The sequence below is a fragment of the Anthonomus grandis genome, chromosome 8, assembly GCF_022605725.1.
Source record: "Anthonomus grandis grandis chromosome 8, icAntGran1.3, whole genome shotgun sequence".
Taxonomy (NCBI): Eukaryota; Metazoa; Arthropoda; class Insecta; order Coleoptera; family Curculionidae; genus Anthonomus; species Anthonomus grandis.
In genome coordinates this window covers 28,975,159-28,993,488 of record NC_065553.1, presented here as the reverse complement: position 1 = coordinate 28,993,488, position 18,330 = coordinate 28,975,159, and positions in this window count along the sequence as shown.

Below are 18,330 nucleotides of genomic sequence, written 5' to 3'. Positions count from 1 at the left end.
TTAGTACGTCTGCCTTGCCCCTGGTAGTCATTGTTATGCATTTGCATACTTAGATCTTCCATAACAGTACAATAATCCAGATCACTGTCACCATCATGAGTTCTTATAAAATTGTGAAGTAAACAAGCACATTTTATTAATGTAATGGCCTTTTCAGGATAGGTCTCTACCGGGTGGTGCGTCGCCGAGCGGAACATAGGAAAACCCATGTAAATTTTAAGGAGGTCAATTTTATAGAAAAAATGTAAGATAACTTTTTGAAGAGACCAATCTGGCAAACCCTTGTGCAAAGTTTCAAAAAATTTAAATAAGCGAATCTTGAATTATTCAACTAAATGTAATTGCAAAATTAGCAAATTTTCGATTCAGGTAAAACCAAACGGGCACCAGTAAAATGAATATTGTCATTGACGTGAGGAAAAGTGTCAATAAATCAGTGACAGTCGATATTTGAAAACAAGTATGAATTATTCAATCGACGAAAAAATAACCATAATTAAGTGGCATTATGCGGGAAACAGTTTTAGAGCAGTATCTGAAATGTTTTCAGTTTATTTCCCCACCAAGCCCATTCCATCTATTTCAACTATTAAACGTATTGTCATTAAGTTCGAGTCCAAAGGTACCGTAATAAATAATTGTAAATGTTCAAATCAGGATATTGAAAATAGAGCCGAAGAAAGTGAGAACAGAGATCTCAATATTCTACTGAGTGTGGAGGAAAACAAGATGGTTAGTACGAGGGTTCTTGGGCAAGAGGTAAATAAACATACAACGGTATTGCGCACTTTAAAAAAACACAAATATTATTCGTATAAATTCGAAAAGCATCAAGAGCTGCAGGAAGGAGATGAAGAGCGAAGAATGGCATTTTGTTTTGAAATGATGGAAAGAGCAAATAATGATAGGAATTTTTTAAGAAATATTTGTTTTACCGATGAATGTATATTTACCCTCAACTATGAACCAAATGTTCAGAATTGCCGGTATTAGAGCCAAGAAAATGAACATCGCTTTGTTCATACTCGGACACAATATCCCCAAAAAACAAATGTATTCGTGGGAATTATCGGACACCATATCATTGGACCCTTTTTTATGGACTATAACCTAACAGCTGAAACCTTTTTGGACTTATTTCAAAATCAATTTGGACCCGCCTTGGAAGAAGTTGTTCAGGAAGATCAAATGATCTGGTACCAAATGAATGGTTGCCCGGCCCATAATGCCCGTATGGTTGGAGAGTGCTTGGAAAATGCTTTTAACGGCAATATTATTGGTCCACGGTACCGGATCCTTTGGCCAGCCAGGTCACCTGATCTTTCACCGAATGACTTCTTTTTGTGGGGTCATTTAAAAAGTGTCATTTATAAAAGTGTAACATTTGAGAATCTAAACCAGTTACAAAACGCTATTTCATTAGAATGAAATAAAATTTCCCAATATCAACTTAGTAACGTTAGAAATGAATTTTATGATCGGTTAAGATATTGTTTAGCTGTTAATGGGGGGTTGTTTGAACATTTGATTAATTGATGTTTTTATGTAATTCTCTATTATTTTTAAAAAAGGTATTGTATTTTATTTTATTTTTCCACGCTTAGTAAAATATTAAGAGTTCTGTTCTCTCTTTTTTCGGATCTATTTTCGATCTTCTGAGTTAAACATTCACACTTATTTATTGTAATGTCTTTGGACTTGAATTTACTAACAATAGATTTAATGGTTGAAATGGACCAGATAGGCTTGATGGGAAAATAAATTGGGAAAATATTTCAGATACTGCTATTGGTTTAATTAAATTCTAAGTATGATAAAATTATTTTTTTAATAATCGATAATAATAATTGTTATTGGTTTAACTTCATCGTTATATTAAATAAAAGTTTAGATAAAAAAGTAATGTTAACGTGTCTTACTTTGAATGTATGGTTGTGAGATTGATAAAACGAAAAAAAAAACATTTCTTGTATTCGGCTGTACGTCAGATTTGACAAAGCCTTATAACAAATTGTTTGCTGGTGGCTGGTGTCTGGTTTTACCTAAACCGAAAATTTGGTAATTTTGCAATTACATTTAATTGAATAATTCAAGATTCGCTTATTAAAATTTTTTGAAACTTTGCACGAAGGTTTACCAGATTCGTCTCTTCAAAAAGTTATCTTACATTTTTTCTGTAAAATGTACAGGGAAGCCAATAATTGACCCCCTTAAAATTTACATGGGATTTCCTATGTTCTGCTCGGGGATGCACCACCCGGTATATCCTTGGATAAAAAACGCCATTTGGCAAAAAGAATTCCAAAAGCACATTCAATGCATTTTCGAGCTGTAGAAAGGCGGGCATTAAAATATTCTCTCCTTGGTGTAAGTACTCTGCGTGGATATGGCCTTAGCAAGTATCTTTTAAGCGGATATGCTTCATCACCAATGAGAACGTTAGGTAATTTATATTTGAACCTGGGGCTTCTTGGTCTGATGGGACGCAAAACTGTTTGGCTTCCAACAAGTTAAATAATGTTGATCCAATAAATGTGCCGCCGTCGCTTTGCTTTCCTCTACCTCCCACTTCGATTGTCAAGAGCTTTTTATCAGCATCGGCTACACCTTGTAGTACTATCGAAAAGTATTTTAGATAGTTAAAATAACTTGAACCTGAATTTGGCGGGCATTTTATCTGACAGTGCTTCCCATCCATGGTTCCGAAACAATTGGGAAATTTCCATCGATTATAGTAATCAGATATTATTTTCTGCAAATGTTCTTAAGTAGGTACAGGCCTATATTCATGTATTAGTTCCTTCCAAATTATTTCGGTCATTTCATAAATGATGGTACTTATTGTAGATTTACCCATTCGGAATGAAAATGCTAGACTTCTAAATGAAGATCCAGTAGCCATGTAACTAAAATAAAAGAAATCAGATCAATTTTTTCGATGATTTAAGAAGTTTTATTACTATCTAAATATAGTGTTGTAATCGTTGTAATTAAAAATACAAGGTTGAGTGAAAGTCCGGAATAAAATTATTAACATTTTTAGAGTAAACAATTTTTCCTTTTTTAGGGAATGCTGCTAAATCAAAATGGAAGAATTGAAATGATCAGTTTCGACAAGAACATCAAAAACTTCCTATTTTGAAATCGGGATCAAAAGCAGTACCGACCAAAAGTAAGTGGCAATACTACGAAAGCATGAAGTTTTTATTAGATTTTATGTCACCTGCACCAACTGAAGGTAATTTAAACGTGCGCAGTCAAGACGGAGAAACCCAGGAAGCCAGCTATGACATTTACGACGACGAAAATACTTCTCGCAGGAACAATGAAAGTGACACAGATAGTGTGTTGGACAGAACTACGCGTCCACAGTCCCAGGCGTCAACATCATCACGTGCGTACTCTTAAGCATCAACACCTTCACAATCGCAGTCCCAAGCATCTTCACGCCTTTCCAACAACGCTTCTGTAAAACGTCAATTTCTTCAAACGAAAGACAGACAATTTTAATGAAGAGTTACTTGACATTCAAGAAAAAAAAGTTGATTTATTAGAAAAAGAAGTTAATAATAGCAAAGAAGTTGAGAGTTCAGATTTGCAGTTTTTTAGAAGTTTACTTCCGTATATGGACCATTTAACGCTTTTGGATAAATTAGAATTGAGAAGTAGCATACAAAGTTGGTTTTGGAAAAATTTTAAAAAGCGATTAATGAGCAGAGGCCACCATCAGTACAGTCAAACCAACAGTTGTATTTGATGAGGGAGGTCCATCCACAGCCAAAATCGTAAATGTTCATGTTTGCACAATCGTAAAATTCAGGACACACGGTAAATGAACAGCAGCGCGTAATTGAAGAGGATTCATTTGAAGAAACCCAATTCCAGCAGTCCTCGAACAGATTTATTGAACTGTTACCCCCCAGGTCCCTGCAGACATCACCAGTAACCGAAAACAGGTCTACATACAGAATGCCATTTTCTTCTACTGATGTTGAAATAACTACACCTTCAACAATTTCTAAGTCGATGTATGATTAGAGAAATTAAGTAACTACTTATAATTTATAAGTTATAAACATTATGTAATACTTCACGTTTTCCAAATACATAGGTAATTTAAAAAAATTGGTATATATTTTTTCTGCTTTGCTTACTTACCGTATTGTTACCACGAGTCTCTCTTCAGTTGAAATGGATTTTCCAAAATTTGTTGTCTTCTTTTTAATGGCTGGCTCAACGTTGCTTAATAATAAATCAAATGTTTCCATTCTCATTCTTAGATATTCGAAAAACCTGTCTGGATATTTTCGCAACTGTTTATACAAATGATGGAATTCGCCGAAGGATTGTCTATATCTGTTGACAGGATGTACACCATAAAGCCTTTTGCGCTTTATTAGAAACATTAAAGACAAATCATCTTCCAAAAGGAGAGCAATTCGACGCGAACGTGAGAGAGGCATGATGAAAACTAACATAAAATCGCTTGTCGGTGGACAGATTGACGCTTGTCGCCCGATATATTTTCGCTCACGATAAATGACTCGCGATAAATAAGCTCGCAAGTATCCTATCATCTGGGCACTGGTTTCCTCCGGACTAGCGACGATGGCTCTTGCCGGGTTTCTGACTTTGTTGCTTGTTGAATTTAGGCGCCTATCTTTTTTTCTTTTGGTCGCATCGGAGTGCTTTGGCTGATGAGGCTCGGAGCATGGAATCGACTGCCGGGACGTGGAAAGGTGGGTTATATTTATAGGTTCGGGAATTCTTGTGATTGGTCGATTGGCGGCGCGGATGACACGCCCCCGAAAGCGAGAGTAGATCGGTGATTTTTAAACGGTTTCGGTGAACAATGCGGTTGTATTTGCTGATGGTTCGCTTTTAAGCGTTCATTATTATTGGGATGTGTTTACGTAGAATAAAAAGAGAGTGGCTGTTTTATTTTGCGCTTTTAGGAAAAAACGCCTCGCCAGGGTCGGTTTTCCCTCCATTTTAATAAAAATCTCTTCAATTCGTCATTCTCAAGGGCCCTGACCCGTTCTTTAAATTTTGTGTGTTTCTTTTTTATAAACTCCTCTATGGTCTCAATGCGACAGTCTTCTCTGATGTCAATATTTCTTGCATACCTCGGAGAGTTTGTGATTAATCTTAGCGTTTTATTTTGAAATCTCTCGAGTTTGTTAAGATTTGTTTTAGTTATATTAGTTAGTACACATGAGCCATAGAGGAGTTTAGGTCTTATTATTTGTTTATAGAGCAGGAGTTTATTGCTTATGGACATTTTGTTTTTGGGGCTGAGGAATGAGTATAGCCCCTGTATAAGACCGTTACACTGGTTGAGCTGCCTTTTGATATGGAAATTGAAGTTATTTTTATCGTCAAAAAAAACTCCCAGGTAGCGTACCTCGCTCTTCCAGGGGATTTCAGTGCCCAACATCACCAAGTTCGGAATGTCGCGATCGACTTTTTTGGTAATTAAAATTGCCTCCGTCTTGTTTTCATTGATTTTTATCTTCCATTTTTGTGCCCATGCACATAGTTTTTCTAGATGGCTCTGGATGTATGCGTTTAGCTGATCCAAGTATCTGCAGCTGGCAAAGACACACGTATCATCGGCGAATAAAGCCAATTGCGAGTAATGATCGTTTTTCGGTATGTCCGCCTGGTATATATTGAAAAGTGTTGGTGAAAGCGGGGAGCCCTGGGGCACTCCCGCTTTTATTTCTCTATATGGCAATGTTTTATTTTCGATTCTTGCTGTGAAGAATCTTTGGCTTATGAAACTTTTAATTAGTTTAATCATACCGACGGACACACCGAATTTTGACATTTTAAAGATCAACCCGCCATGCCACACCCGGTCGAAAGCTTTCTCGATGTCGAGTGTGATCATGGCGGTTGAATTTCTTGAGTTAAAGGAATCTATTAGACTCTGTTGTATCCTCGCCAGCTGCATTTCTGTCGAGAGACCCTTCACAAAGCCGTGCTGTTCATTGGGGATTATTTTCAGCTCTTCTGTTTCCTCTCTCAGTCTGTTTAATACCGCTTTTTCAAATATTTTACCTATAGTTGGTAACAGGCTGATGGGTCTATAGCTCTCTGGTTTGGCATAATTTTTCCCCTGTTTTGGTATCAATACCACTATTGCCCTTTTCCATGCTTCTGGAAAGTAGCACAGGTTTAAACATTGGTTATATATTATTAATAAATCCATTAATATGTTATCAGGTAGCATTTTTAACATTTTATTATTTATGTTATCATAACCTGGTGCTTTTCTGTTTAATTGTTGTGTAATGAGGTCTTTTATTTCATACAGTTTAATTTTTCTAGGGCCTCTAATGCTTTGTGGTGGTATTTCTTCTATTGTTTTATTTATGTTTTTTACTTCTTCTTCTAGTGTTTGATTTTCAGGACCTGTGTTAATATTAAATTGTTTTTCTAGTGAATTGTTAAATACCTCGATTTTTTCTAAATCCGAGTACACTAGACTTCCATCTTCTTTTTGCATGGGCGGGATATCTGTTTTTGTCATTCCTCTCAGTATCTTTGAGACTCTCCAGTAATTCTTGTGATTTTCGTCATCATTATTTAATTCCTCTAAAAAATTGTTCCATTTTTCATTCCTGAAGTCATAGACTTCATTTTTGATTCTTTTAGTTAGACTGTTTGCAATTCTTTTTGTTTCTGGGTCTTTGTGTAACCTTGCCTGTTTATTTAATCTATTTCTTGTTTTTATTAAGTTTTTAATTCTCATTGGGAAAACCAGGAAGTGGGTGTTTGGGATGGGAATTTTAGTGGTGGCTTTTTCGTAAGCTGTTTTTATTGTATTGGTGATATTTTCCACTTGGGTATTTATTTCAGTTGTGTTTAAAGGAGTTGGGATGGGATTGTTGTTTTGAAGGATCTCTGAGAAGAGTTGCCAATTTGTTATCTCTTTCTCAGGTAGTGGATTTTTTTTAAAGGTTTGGGAGATGGTTATTAATATTGGGGAGTGGTCTGAGGAGCTTAAGGAGTCCAGGTTTTCTACTGCAACGTTATGGCTAAGGTTTTTTATCACTGCTATGTCTAATATATCGGGTGTTATGTAGTGATAATGTGTTGGGTCTTTAGGCGCTGCTACCTGTATTGTATTTTCATTTATATAATTTTCTAATTTTTTCCCGGCTGGATTGTCAGTGGTGCACCCCCAGATTCTGCTTTTGGCATTCCAATCTCCTGCGGCTATTGTTGGAATGTCCTCTTTAAAAAGCTCGTCTAACTCTCTGTAATTTAATAATTTATTTGGTGGTTTATATACTGAGATAAGTAATAATTCTTTATTATTTATATATACTTTTATAGCCGTATTTTCTATTACCGGGTCTGTTTCCCTTTGCGGTACTTCTTGATGTATTATATTTCTTTTTATTATGATTGCTGTGCCTCCGCCCACAACGTCAGGTCTATCATTCCTGTATACTTTATAATTTGGTATTTTAAGCTTTGTGTAGGGCCTCAGGAACGTTTCCTGGACCAGGGCCACGTCGATATTATTTTGGTTGATAAATTCAATGAATTCAAGTTTTTTAGGAAACAATGACTGCGCATTCCAACTGATGATGCTGAGACAGCTAGAAAAGTCCCCCAGATTCACGCGCTAGCACCCAGGAGTAATTTTAACGCCGGGTTGGCGTTTAGAGTATTAAGTTTGTTCATTAGGTTTTCAATTTTTTTATCTAGTGCCCCTTCAGGCAAACTCAACAAATATAACAGGCTATTATTATTGTGGGTAGGCAACCCAACTTGCTTTGTGGCAAAAGCTGAAGCTGAGGTGCCCGCCCCCAATATGGCCCCCATAGGCTCCGCCCCTTTGTTTATAATGTTTGTGTTGAGCGTTTTTTTTGCTATACTGGCAAAGGTACCAGTGTTTTGGTTTTTTTGTTTCATTATATTGACAAAGTTCGGGTTTTTCGGACAGCGCCAGTAATTTGCCGGATGGTCCCCCCCGCAATTACAGCACTTAGCCGGCGTTTCTCTACTTTTTTCACACTCCCTATAGAAGTGTTCTCCCTGGCATTTATGGCAACGCGGCTTCGCGCTGCAATTGCTCATAGAGTGACCGTATTCCTGGCACCTGTGGCACTGCCCAATTTGCCTAACATTGTCAATAGTAAACGTTTTTAAGCGCTCAACACGAACTTTAATGCTCATAAGGTTATCTATTTTGTAGATATCCTCCTGCTCTTTGGGAACCAAGAACCTGATGAGGTCCGTTTGCCTCTTTTTACCAGGACCGGTATTAAACCACCCCAGCTCCAGGGGGCTGAACCCCATCAGTCTCAGTTCCTCCTCGACCTCTTTCAAGTCAAAATTACGATCTAGGCCCCTGAGAATGACATTTAACTTACGATCCTCTTCCAAGAAGAATGAGTGGAATTCCACTCCTTTCTCTCTTAAAAGTTTGGTCAAAAGTCTATGATCCTGGGGGGTCTTAGGAAAGAGCGCCAATCCCAGTCTTTCTTTTTGAGTTTTTATTATGTTTATTTTATTCTCTATAATCATTTTGTACTTCATAGCCCAGTTTTTTGTGTCCCTAATGACCACTTTTGGGACTTTAGAAATACTGGGATTCGCGCTCTTCTCCCTCCCCGCCAGGGAAAGATCATTTAATGGCATATATAGAGGGTTCTTTTTATTTAATTTTTCACCACTCTCCTCCCTTCTAGGTTCATCCCCCACGCCTGAAGGCCCTGGAGGGGCAAGCTCTGGGAAGTTGTTCATATTATGTTCCTGAGTTTCAGGTGTCATCAATTCCTCACCCTGTGTGGGTGAGGTGTTGACGACATCCTCTCTGGGTCTCTTTCTGGGTTGTTCTGTTTTTTTGGTGTTTTTAGCTTGCCCCTGCACGGCATCCAGGTGCTTAGATAGATTTTGATTATTTATTTTTAAGTTATTGTTCACGTTCACCGCCTCTTCCAATTGGAGTTTAAGGCTAGAGATCTCATCCCTGCATTTGGTGTTTTCGATAGCCAGCGCGTTTAGCTGGCTCTCGAACTTAATTAATCTTTCATTTAGTTTGTGATTAATTGCTGTTAAGTTTAAGATTTCTTTTTTACAGCTCTCCAGGTTGAGATCTCTATCCCTAACCTCCTTTTCCAACTCTTTGATCTTTTCACTACGGGATTGTGACATGCCTGCCCCCAAACTACTACTGGGATTTAGGGAGGATTTTAATGATTTACTTGAACGGGATAGGTTTAGTGTGGGTTTTTTAAATTTTGAAGAGGAAGCGGGATAGCCCTCCAAAGTCTTACCCCGCTCTTTTTCTAACTTTTTCTTAACGTTCGCATCGTCGCTCTTAGTGGAGAAGTCCGTGAGGTACCCATCCGAAGTATCCATTTTATCTACCGCTTCCGCTGATAATCTTAGGTTTGGCCCCCCAGTGACTATGGGGGGCGACTCGACGTTGGGCTCCGTTTTCTTGGTGAGGGTTCTTCCGCTGTATTCAGTACTATATAGGTTTAATTAAGATAAAAAATAATTTACACCAGTTGTTTATTTATTAAACTTTAGGAACTGCAATAGGATTTGTTGCTGCTTTTGCCACTATCCAATTGCTAATAATAATGAATGAGAAATGAAAAACGAATAATGAAAAACGAATCCAAGTATCCTAAAGGTACGGTCTGTTTTGGGCGAGTAATGGAGGCGATTAAACGATGCGTTTAATCACTTACGTCTAATCGCCTCTGGTGGTCTGTATTCGTAGATAGCGTCAGTATTCGGTTAGTCTCCAATAAATCAGTAGTTTTTTAAAAACCGTCCTAAAATGAGTACACGTGAACTTGTAATGGCAGCACAGTTGCTTATGGAAGAAGAAGCGGATGATGACATTTTGGTATTATCATTATTGCATAAAAGGCGTAGAAAGGTTCATAACATGTTTGTTCAAAGAAGAAAGGAGGGATGTTTAAGTACGCTGATAATGAGACATTTAATTGATGACGAAACCAAATTCAGAGAATACTTTAGGCTTACTAGATATCAGTTTAATGAACTTTTGAACCTTGTATCCGCTGACATAAAAAAAAAATCCTACTAAACTTGTTAGAAGACCAATTACAGCTAAAGAAAAGCTTGCTTTGGTGCTAAGGTATTTCATGGTGAGAATCTGTTGTAATAGATTAAACTGAATTTTCTTTTAGGTTCTTGGCTACAGGAGAATCCTATCGTTCCATGGCATTTAATTATAGAATTTCCCATAATTACATTAGTGTTTTGGTACGAGATGTTTTGAAAGTGCTATATAACAAGTTAGTGCCGGTGTTCTTGAAACAGCCCTCGAAAGAAGATTATCTTAGAATAGCTGGGCAGTTTGACGAGAAATGGAATTTCCCAAATTGCTGCGGAGCTATTGACAGAAAACACGTGCGTATTATTTGCCCACAGAACTCAGGCAGCTTGTTTTTTAACTACAAGTCATTCTTTTCTATTGTGTTGCTGGCGATTGTTGACGCTGAATATAAATTTGTATGTATTAATGTTGGTTCATATGGAAAGGAAGGGGACAGTAATATCTTTAATAAGTCGTCTATGTTTCATCTTGTCAATAACGATAAATATATGCCAGAGGACAAACCTTTACCAAATTCATATATACGATTACCCTATGTTATTCTTGGAGATGAAGCATTTAAACTCTCAAAACATCTTCTTCGTCCATATCCGCGAGATCAGGCTAACATTAATATACAAAAGCGTGTCTTTAATTACCGCCTGTGTCGAGCATGAAGAACTTCAGAAAATGCATTTGGATTACTGTGTCAAACATTCAGGATTTTTTACACGCCAATTGCTGTACAATCTTCCACAGTAGATCTTATAACACCCATTGCATGTTGCTTACACAATATGATAAGAACTTCTAGTCAAAGTTCTATAGAAGATATTGACTATGACGTGCCCAAGGACAACATGATTAGATTAAATCCCTCGGGCGGAAATTCAACTGTTGAAGCATTTCAAAGTAGAAATAGGTTTACAGAATTTTTCAATAGTCAAGAAGGCTCGGTGACCTGGCAGCTAAAGCACGTAACGGCAACAGATAATTAGATTTAGTTACTCTGCAATCTTGAGTTAAATATTTTGTAATATTTTATTATGAAAATAGACAAATAAAACTATTACCTATCTAGACACACGTTTTTTATAACTCAGTTAAATTATAATTACTAAAAAGATCTGCGCAATCGGTAAATGCTTGAGAGTCCTGGATATCACATGAAGATTCTGTTGTACTATCGTAATTGTAATGAGCTGATGTGAGAGAGGCACGTGAAGTGGAGGGAGTGGGAGGGGATCCTGTTTGCGACATTTCCAATTCCATTCGAGAAATCAAGTCCAGTGTTTTTTTCTTTGCTTTGACTTGTAAATGAGGTGGAAAGGTGATAACTGTTTCAGCCATGCTGGCAAAAAAAGTTTTGATTGGATGGTTTTTGCCTGAAGAGGCAAATGATTCTTTTATTTTCTTAAACACGAGCTGTCTCTCGTTTTTTCTCTTGTTAAGTGTTTCCAAAAGCTGCTCATTACCAATATGTTTCTTCTTTCTTTGGGGGCCTTCATTTATCTTTGTATCCATTTTTTCCTGCACAATATGTCTCTTCTTTCTTGGTGCACCTTCATTTATGACACCTTCATTATGACTTCACCACAATGATAAGCCACCAATCGTGATGGTAGAATTTTTCGATGTAAACAAAAAATCTGTATTGTTAAAGAACCGAAAACATCTCAAAAATACGGGTGTCGTGTTACAGGAGGATCTTACCAAAATAAGACAGATGTTACTTAAAAGTGCCGTGAATAAATTCTCAAAACAAAATGTGTGGTGTATACATGGGTATATCTATATTAAACATCGGGGCATTGTGCACAGAGTTCAGGACGAAGATGGCTTAAATTCCATTTAAACAAGGTACTCTTTAGTAAATCATTATATCAATTACCATAGATTTATAGTAAGAATTTCTAGGGTGGTGGAATTCTTTTTATATTATATATTTTTTTCCCTTTGCTCTTGTTATTTTACCACTAATTTGCAATATGTATTATTGCCTAGGTTTAAACTTATATATATATATATATATATATATATATATATATATATATTTATATATATATACTTTTCTTATATGTGCAAATATGTTTATATGTTATACGTCTATTTATTTATAGGGTCAGAGGCACCTATGATAAACTTCTTTTTGTTTATTTTTTCTTAGATTTCATACTTGTGCCCATTTAACCTAATTTAGAAGTTTTTTTCCTTTTTTTATTTTAATTTGATTTGTTTTTCTTTTATTTTGTTATAATTTGTTGGTCTGCTGTGTATTTTTGGTAAACTGATATGGAAGCTAATACGGTTAAAAATGTTAATTTTGGGCATCTAAATGTCCGATCACTGTTTACAGGTTTTGATCATTTTGTAAATTTAATTACGTTAACCAATACTGACATTATGTGTATTTCTGAAAGCTGGCTGAGCGATTCTGAGGCTGATAATTTTCTGATCCCGAACTACAAATTATTTGTAAAGAATAGACGTGGTAGGGGTGGGGGCGTGGCTATCTATGTACGACAGATTTTTGAAAGCTCTTTGGTTTTTGCTGACATTGACTTTTCTGATGATTTAGAGTGTTTATTTATTAAAGTAAATATAGGCAAAACAATTTTTCTTGTTGGAACAGTCTATAGACCACCAAGGTCAGATTTAGGGCGTTGTGTGGAATGTTTTGATGATATATTATCACATGCATGTCTACAGTATGAGAATATTATCATCCTGGGTGATGTTAATGTTAATCATTTTACAAATAATATTTTACTTGATTGTCTTACAGCTTATGATTTTACTCAGTTAATAAATGAGCCTACTCGTATTGCTGCTATGGCACAAACACTCATTGATGTTATCTATTTTAATAAACCCTCAAATGTTACAAGTACAGCAGTACTTAACGCTGATCTAATTAGTGACCATCAAGCTATATTCTGCAGTATCGAGATTGCGGCACGGAGTAGGGAGATAAAAACGAAACTCTATCGTAATTTTAAACATTTTAATAAAAATGATTTTTATAAGAACCTGAATAAAATTGTGTGGGATAATGTGTACTATATCAATAATCTAGATGAAAAAATTCAGTAGCTTACTAGTAATATTTGCTCATTATTTGATAGACATGCACCCTTTACGACGTAAAAAATTTCTAAGCCTTATACCCCGTGGATAACTGCAAATGTGCAGCTTTTTATAAAAAAAAAAATAAGGCATTGTCAAGTTTTAAAAAATCTAAAAATTTGACTGATTGGGCATATTATAGACAGATGCGTAATCTTGTGGTGGGAATGATTAGGCGAGAAAAAAGAAATTACCCGCAATTTCATCAGAACATCAGAGATAGTAAACAGTTATGGAGAGCTATTAATAATCTAAGTCTAAAAAATGTCTCTAATCGTTCTATTCCTTTAAATCTCCGAGATCCAAACAAAATTAATGACTATTTTGCTTCAATTTATAGCCCGTTAGGTAGTTGCCCCGAAGAAGTTGCTAATTTTCAGAACAAACAGTTCAAACATGATCTAAATTTTTCATTTCGATTAGCCAAAGTTGAGGAAATTTCTAAAATAGTCTTAAGCCTAAAATCAAATGCACACGGTTGTGATTCAATATCAGCGTTAATGTTGCAACACTGTATTCCAAAGCTATCTCCACACATTACGCATATTATAAACTGTTGCCTAGAAACTGGGTATTTTCCGGGTATGTGGAAAATTTCTCTCTTAACACCTTTGGCTAAAATTAATAATCCAACTAATTTCAGCGACCTTAGACCTATTTCAATTATCCCGGTCATCGCTAAAGTTTTGGAAAAGTTTATACAGCAGCAAATTTATGACTTTCTCACCTCCAATAATATTATTCCGCATAAGCAATCTGGGTTTAGAAAACAACATAGCACGACATCTGTCTTACTAAACGTTACCCAAGAGATAATTTCTGCAATGGATAAAGGAGACTCCACAGCACTTATATTGCTTGATTTTTCCAAGGCATTTGACACCTTGGATCATCATTTGCTTTCGGCAAAATTGGCTTATTATGGCTTTGATAATGTTTCCCAAATGTTTTTTAAATCCTACTTGTCCAACAGAAGGCAAATGGTGGTCTTGGAAGATCAGACTTTTTCAAATATCAAATATATAACATCTGGAGTACCTCAGGGATCTGTTTTGGGACCTCTCTTATTTCTAATGTATGTTTCGGATTTGTTTAAAGTTGTAAAACACTGCCAGATCCAGGGGTTCGCGGATGATATGCAAATTTATCATTCTTTTAAAGCTGAATCTGTATTGGAGGCATCAAATAAAATAAACGACGATCTTTCTAGAACTTCCTTCTTTTTCCTCTCAAAATAATTTAAAACTCAATCCTTCAAAGTGTTGTGTTATGTGCTTTACTTCTAAGAACAAAAAAATAATAGCATTGGACGGCTTAAAGCTTTTTGTGGGAGGTAATCAGCTAAGTATGGTTAAATGTGCAAAAAATCTTGGATTGCTTCTGGATGATGAATTGCGCTTTAAGTTACACGTTTCCAATGTTATTAAAAAGTCATACTATTCTTTAAAGCCATTGTATGCAAACAGAAATATAATTAATTTTAAGGTAAGGAAAAAACTGTGTGAGTCTTTAGTATTACCTATTATGAATTACTGCAATATTGTTTATTATCCATGTTTAGACAAAATCACTGCGTACCGATTGCAAAAGCTGCAAAATCAATGCTGCAGATTTATTTATGGACTGAGAAAGTATGATAGAGTCTCTGCAAGGCTATGTGAACTTAGTTGGCTGCGCGTGGAAAATCTATTCTCTTTGCAATTGGCGGTTTTTGTGCATAGACTGCTAGCGTCGTCTACTCCTCCCTACCTCCGCAAAAAACTTACTTTTCGGAAAAATTTACATGATGCAAATCTGAGATTTATAAATAAGTTGTCAATTCCTAGATATCGAACAGCGTTCTTTCGTCGTAGTTTTCTGTATAATGCTGTGGCAATTTACAATGACCTTGTTCCGAATCCTATAAAAGAAATGTCAGTAGCGGGTTTCAAGAAAAAACTAAAGCTGCATTTTTTAACAAAACAGAATAGCTAAATTGTCAGTAGGTATTTCTTATTTTATAATTTTTTGATTTTTATGGACCAATGGGTGTATATCTGTTTATTCTTATATTAATATTAGTGTTACTATTACAAATGTTAATTTTTTTTCTTTCTGTTGTGCTATCTAAAATAATTTTGCTTACTTTTTTTAAATAGGTTAAGTAGATTAGCCTTTGGCTAGACTTCGCCTATGTACACTATTGAAAAGTACAAATAAAGCCATTATTTATTTATTTATTTATTTATACTTGTATCCAAATCTTGTGATTGTGGAGAATTAATTTCTGCCGTTGTATTGTCCTCTGCAATATCTTCCTTTTCTTCACCTGAAAAAACTTCTTGTGATTGTTCGGCTAATGTTTGCTTAGTTTCTGAATCACTTGATGCGCCTGCTTCTTCTACTGACACATTGCATAAAGTTCTAAAAAACCATATATGACATGAGCTATAATAAAGTAGGTAGGTATATAAAAATGCTTTACTTTCTATTGGATCTGGTTTGCTCATAGACAAAAGCGGTAAGTTTATTTAATGTATAACATTATTTTCCTTTTGTTTACTTTTTTTTTCCCATAAAATATTTACATACATATTTGTGGCATTACATTTTTCTTCGGAATACTAAATTTAATAAACAACAAAAGTACTGGGTGTATATATAGGATATGCTTTTGTGTCAAAATAAATTACATTTCAATTAGGTAATTTTATTAAAATCTTAAACTGCGTCATCAAATCATTTTTATACACTTCTTTCAATATGTATAATTGTGTTTTTTTTTTCGAAACAACAAATTTAAAACCCAAGTATAGTTTTTTTTTGGTGTAAACTAAGCTATTAACTACTAATATAATTCGAACTTTTTCATGTCGTACATTATGTCCAGTCACTGAATGCAAGACTCGCTGGAAAAGTTTAAAAGATGTTTATTGGAAAAAGAAGAAGGATATGAAACAAAGCACTGGTTCCTCAGCGAAGGCTACAATTACATGGGTGCACATGAATGCTCTTAACTTTTCTTAACTTATGTTTTTTGATATTATTTTCCAAATATTATCCCGTACATTTTGATCCTTATATAATTTATGATTTAAATTATACAATGCTGGATGAGTTGACACTTCGTAAATCAATTTTTCATCTTCCGCTTTGAAGAATCGAAGTCTGTTACCTTTGTTGGAGCTCATTTTGCAGCCACACTCGCGAGCGATTTAACAAACGCGCGCGTTTACTTTGCCTGACGACCAATTTTGCTTAAAGACGCGTCGTCTTGTGGCGACTTGTTTCGACTTGTCGCCTAAACCAGACCATTTCTATGATATGGCTATTTAACCTAATGACACGATTAAACGTCTCGTCTAATCGCCCCGACTTAGGGATGTCCGAAAAACAAAATAAATCGATATTTTGAATCGATTCAAGATCGTACATATCAAGATCGATCCAGAAATAAATCGGCAACAAAAGATCGATCTCATTAAAAATCGATATTAGATTCTGATAATTGTTTATGTGCACTTTTTTTTAAATAAAAATACATGTATAATTATATAAAGTATATTAACCAAAACAAACAAAAAAAAGAAAATACAAATACAAAAAACATATAATATACATATAGTCATAACAAAAATAAACGTTTTATTCCTAAAAACTATGATAATAATAGGTTATAGGATTAACACAGTAATAAAATATGCAAAAAAAAATCACAAACAAAGTCAATCATTAATCTAATTTAGAGTCTTACCAGTAGGAACTATCTAAGGAATGAAGAAAGAGCAGTTGAGATAAATGTGTTCCACTTAACCTATTTCTAGTCTGAGTTAGAATATTTCCTGCTTGGGAAAAAACCCTTTCTGATGGTACCGAAGACCCAACAATGGATATATATTTTTTTCCAAGACTAGCTAATTCACTCGAATTATGATTTAACCAAAAGCTAATTGGATTATTTTCCAATGGTATTGTTGGAAGGTTTAAATATGCTTTAAGGTCAACTGACATTTCATTTTGATTAGTTACTAAACAACTTTTTTCGGAAGTGACCAATTTTTTGTGATAAGACCATATACTATTAGAGTTTTCATTATTGGCAGGGATAGTAACCTGCTTTTGAGAATCCACCCCTTGTTGAGAGCTATTTTGGGTATTATATTTTAATAATTTATCTACTAAATTTATTGCTCTTGCACAAGCATTTGGATTACCAAAGTGGATTTTCTTAAACCTTGAATCTAAAAGGGTGGATAGACTTAAAATGCTGTTTTCTTCAATAGCACCAAAACGTTTCGAAAGCTCTGCTAGCACAGTTTGTTTTAACTTTTTAGTCTCTGGAGTAAGAAGGAATAAATTTAAAATATTATTTTTTAAACAGTTTACAATTGAGATAATTTTGCTGCATGTTAAATAATTTTCTCCGCTAATTTCTTTGGATACCTGTTCAATAGGCTTTAAAATAAAAAGAAGTTCTCTACATACTTGTATTTCTGCAGCTGAACATATAGATGGAGATTTTGGATTTTTTTTTTGAAGTTTTGTGCTGCTCTTAGTTGATCTGCAGCAGATACACTTTATTTAAAATAAGTAACTATAGACTTTATTTTGTCAATAATTTGTTTTATAGCAGGATCTTCTGTAATTTTTGTTGCAACTAAATTTACTGTATGTGCAAAGCAGGGTAAGTGTTTATTTTTACCAAAAGTATCAGTAACATATTTGGTAATATTCGCCCCATTATCAATGATAATAGCACTTACTTTTGACAAGTCAATTTCCCACTCTAGACAAACAGATTGCAAACATTCGCTTAAATATTGTGAAGTATGATTAGAACTAAGTTCTTTTACACCAATACCAATAGACTTACTATTTTCTTTATCTAAATAATGAACAGTGACTCCCAAGAAGCTAGTTGTTGATATAGTCTCGGTCCAAACATCGCATGTCATACATAGAAATTCCACATTTTTAAGTTCATTTTTAATGATATTGGACAAAGCAGTATACTTGTCTTCAAGCAGATTTGCAATTTTGTGTCTCCCAGGCAAAAATTCCCCGCTTTCGATTCCTTTAAAATTGAAAGCGCCATCTATCGGTGGATAGTAAGATTAAAACTAAATTAT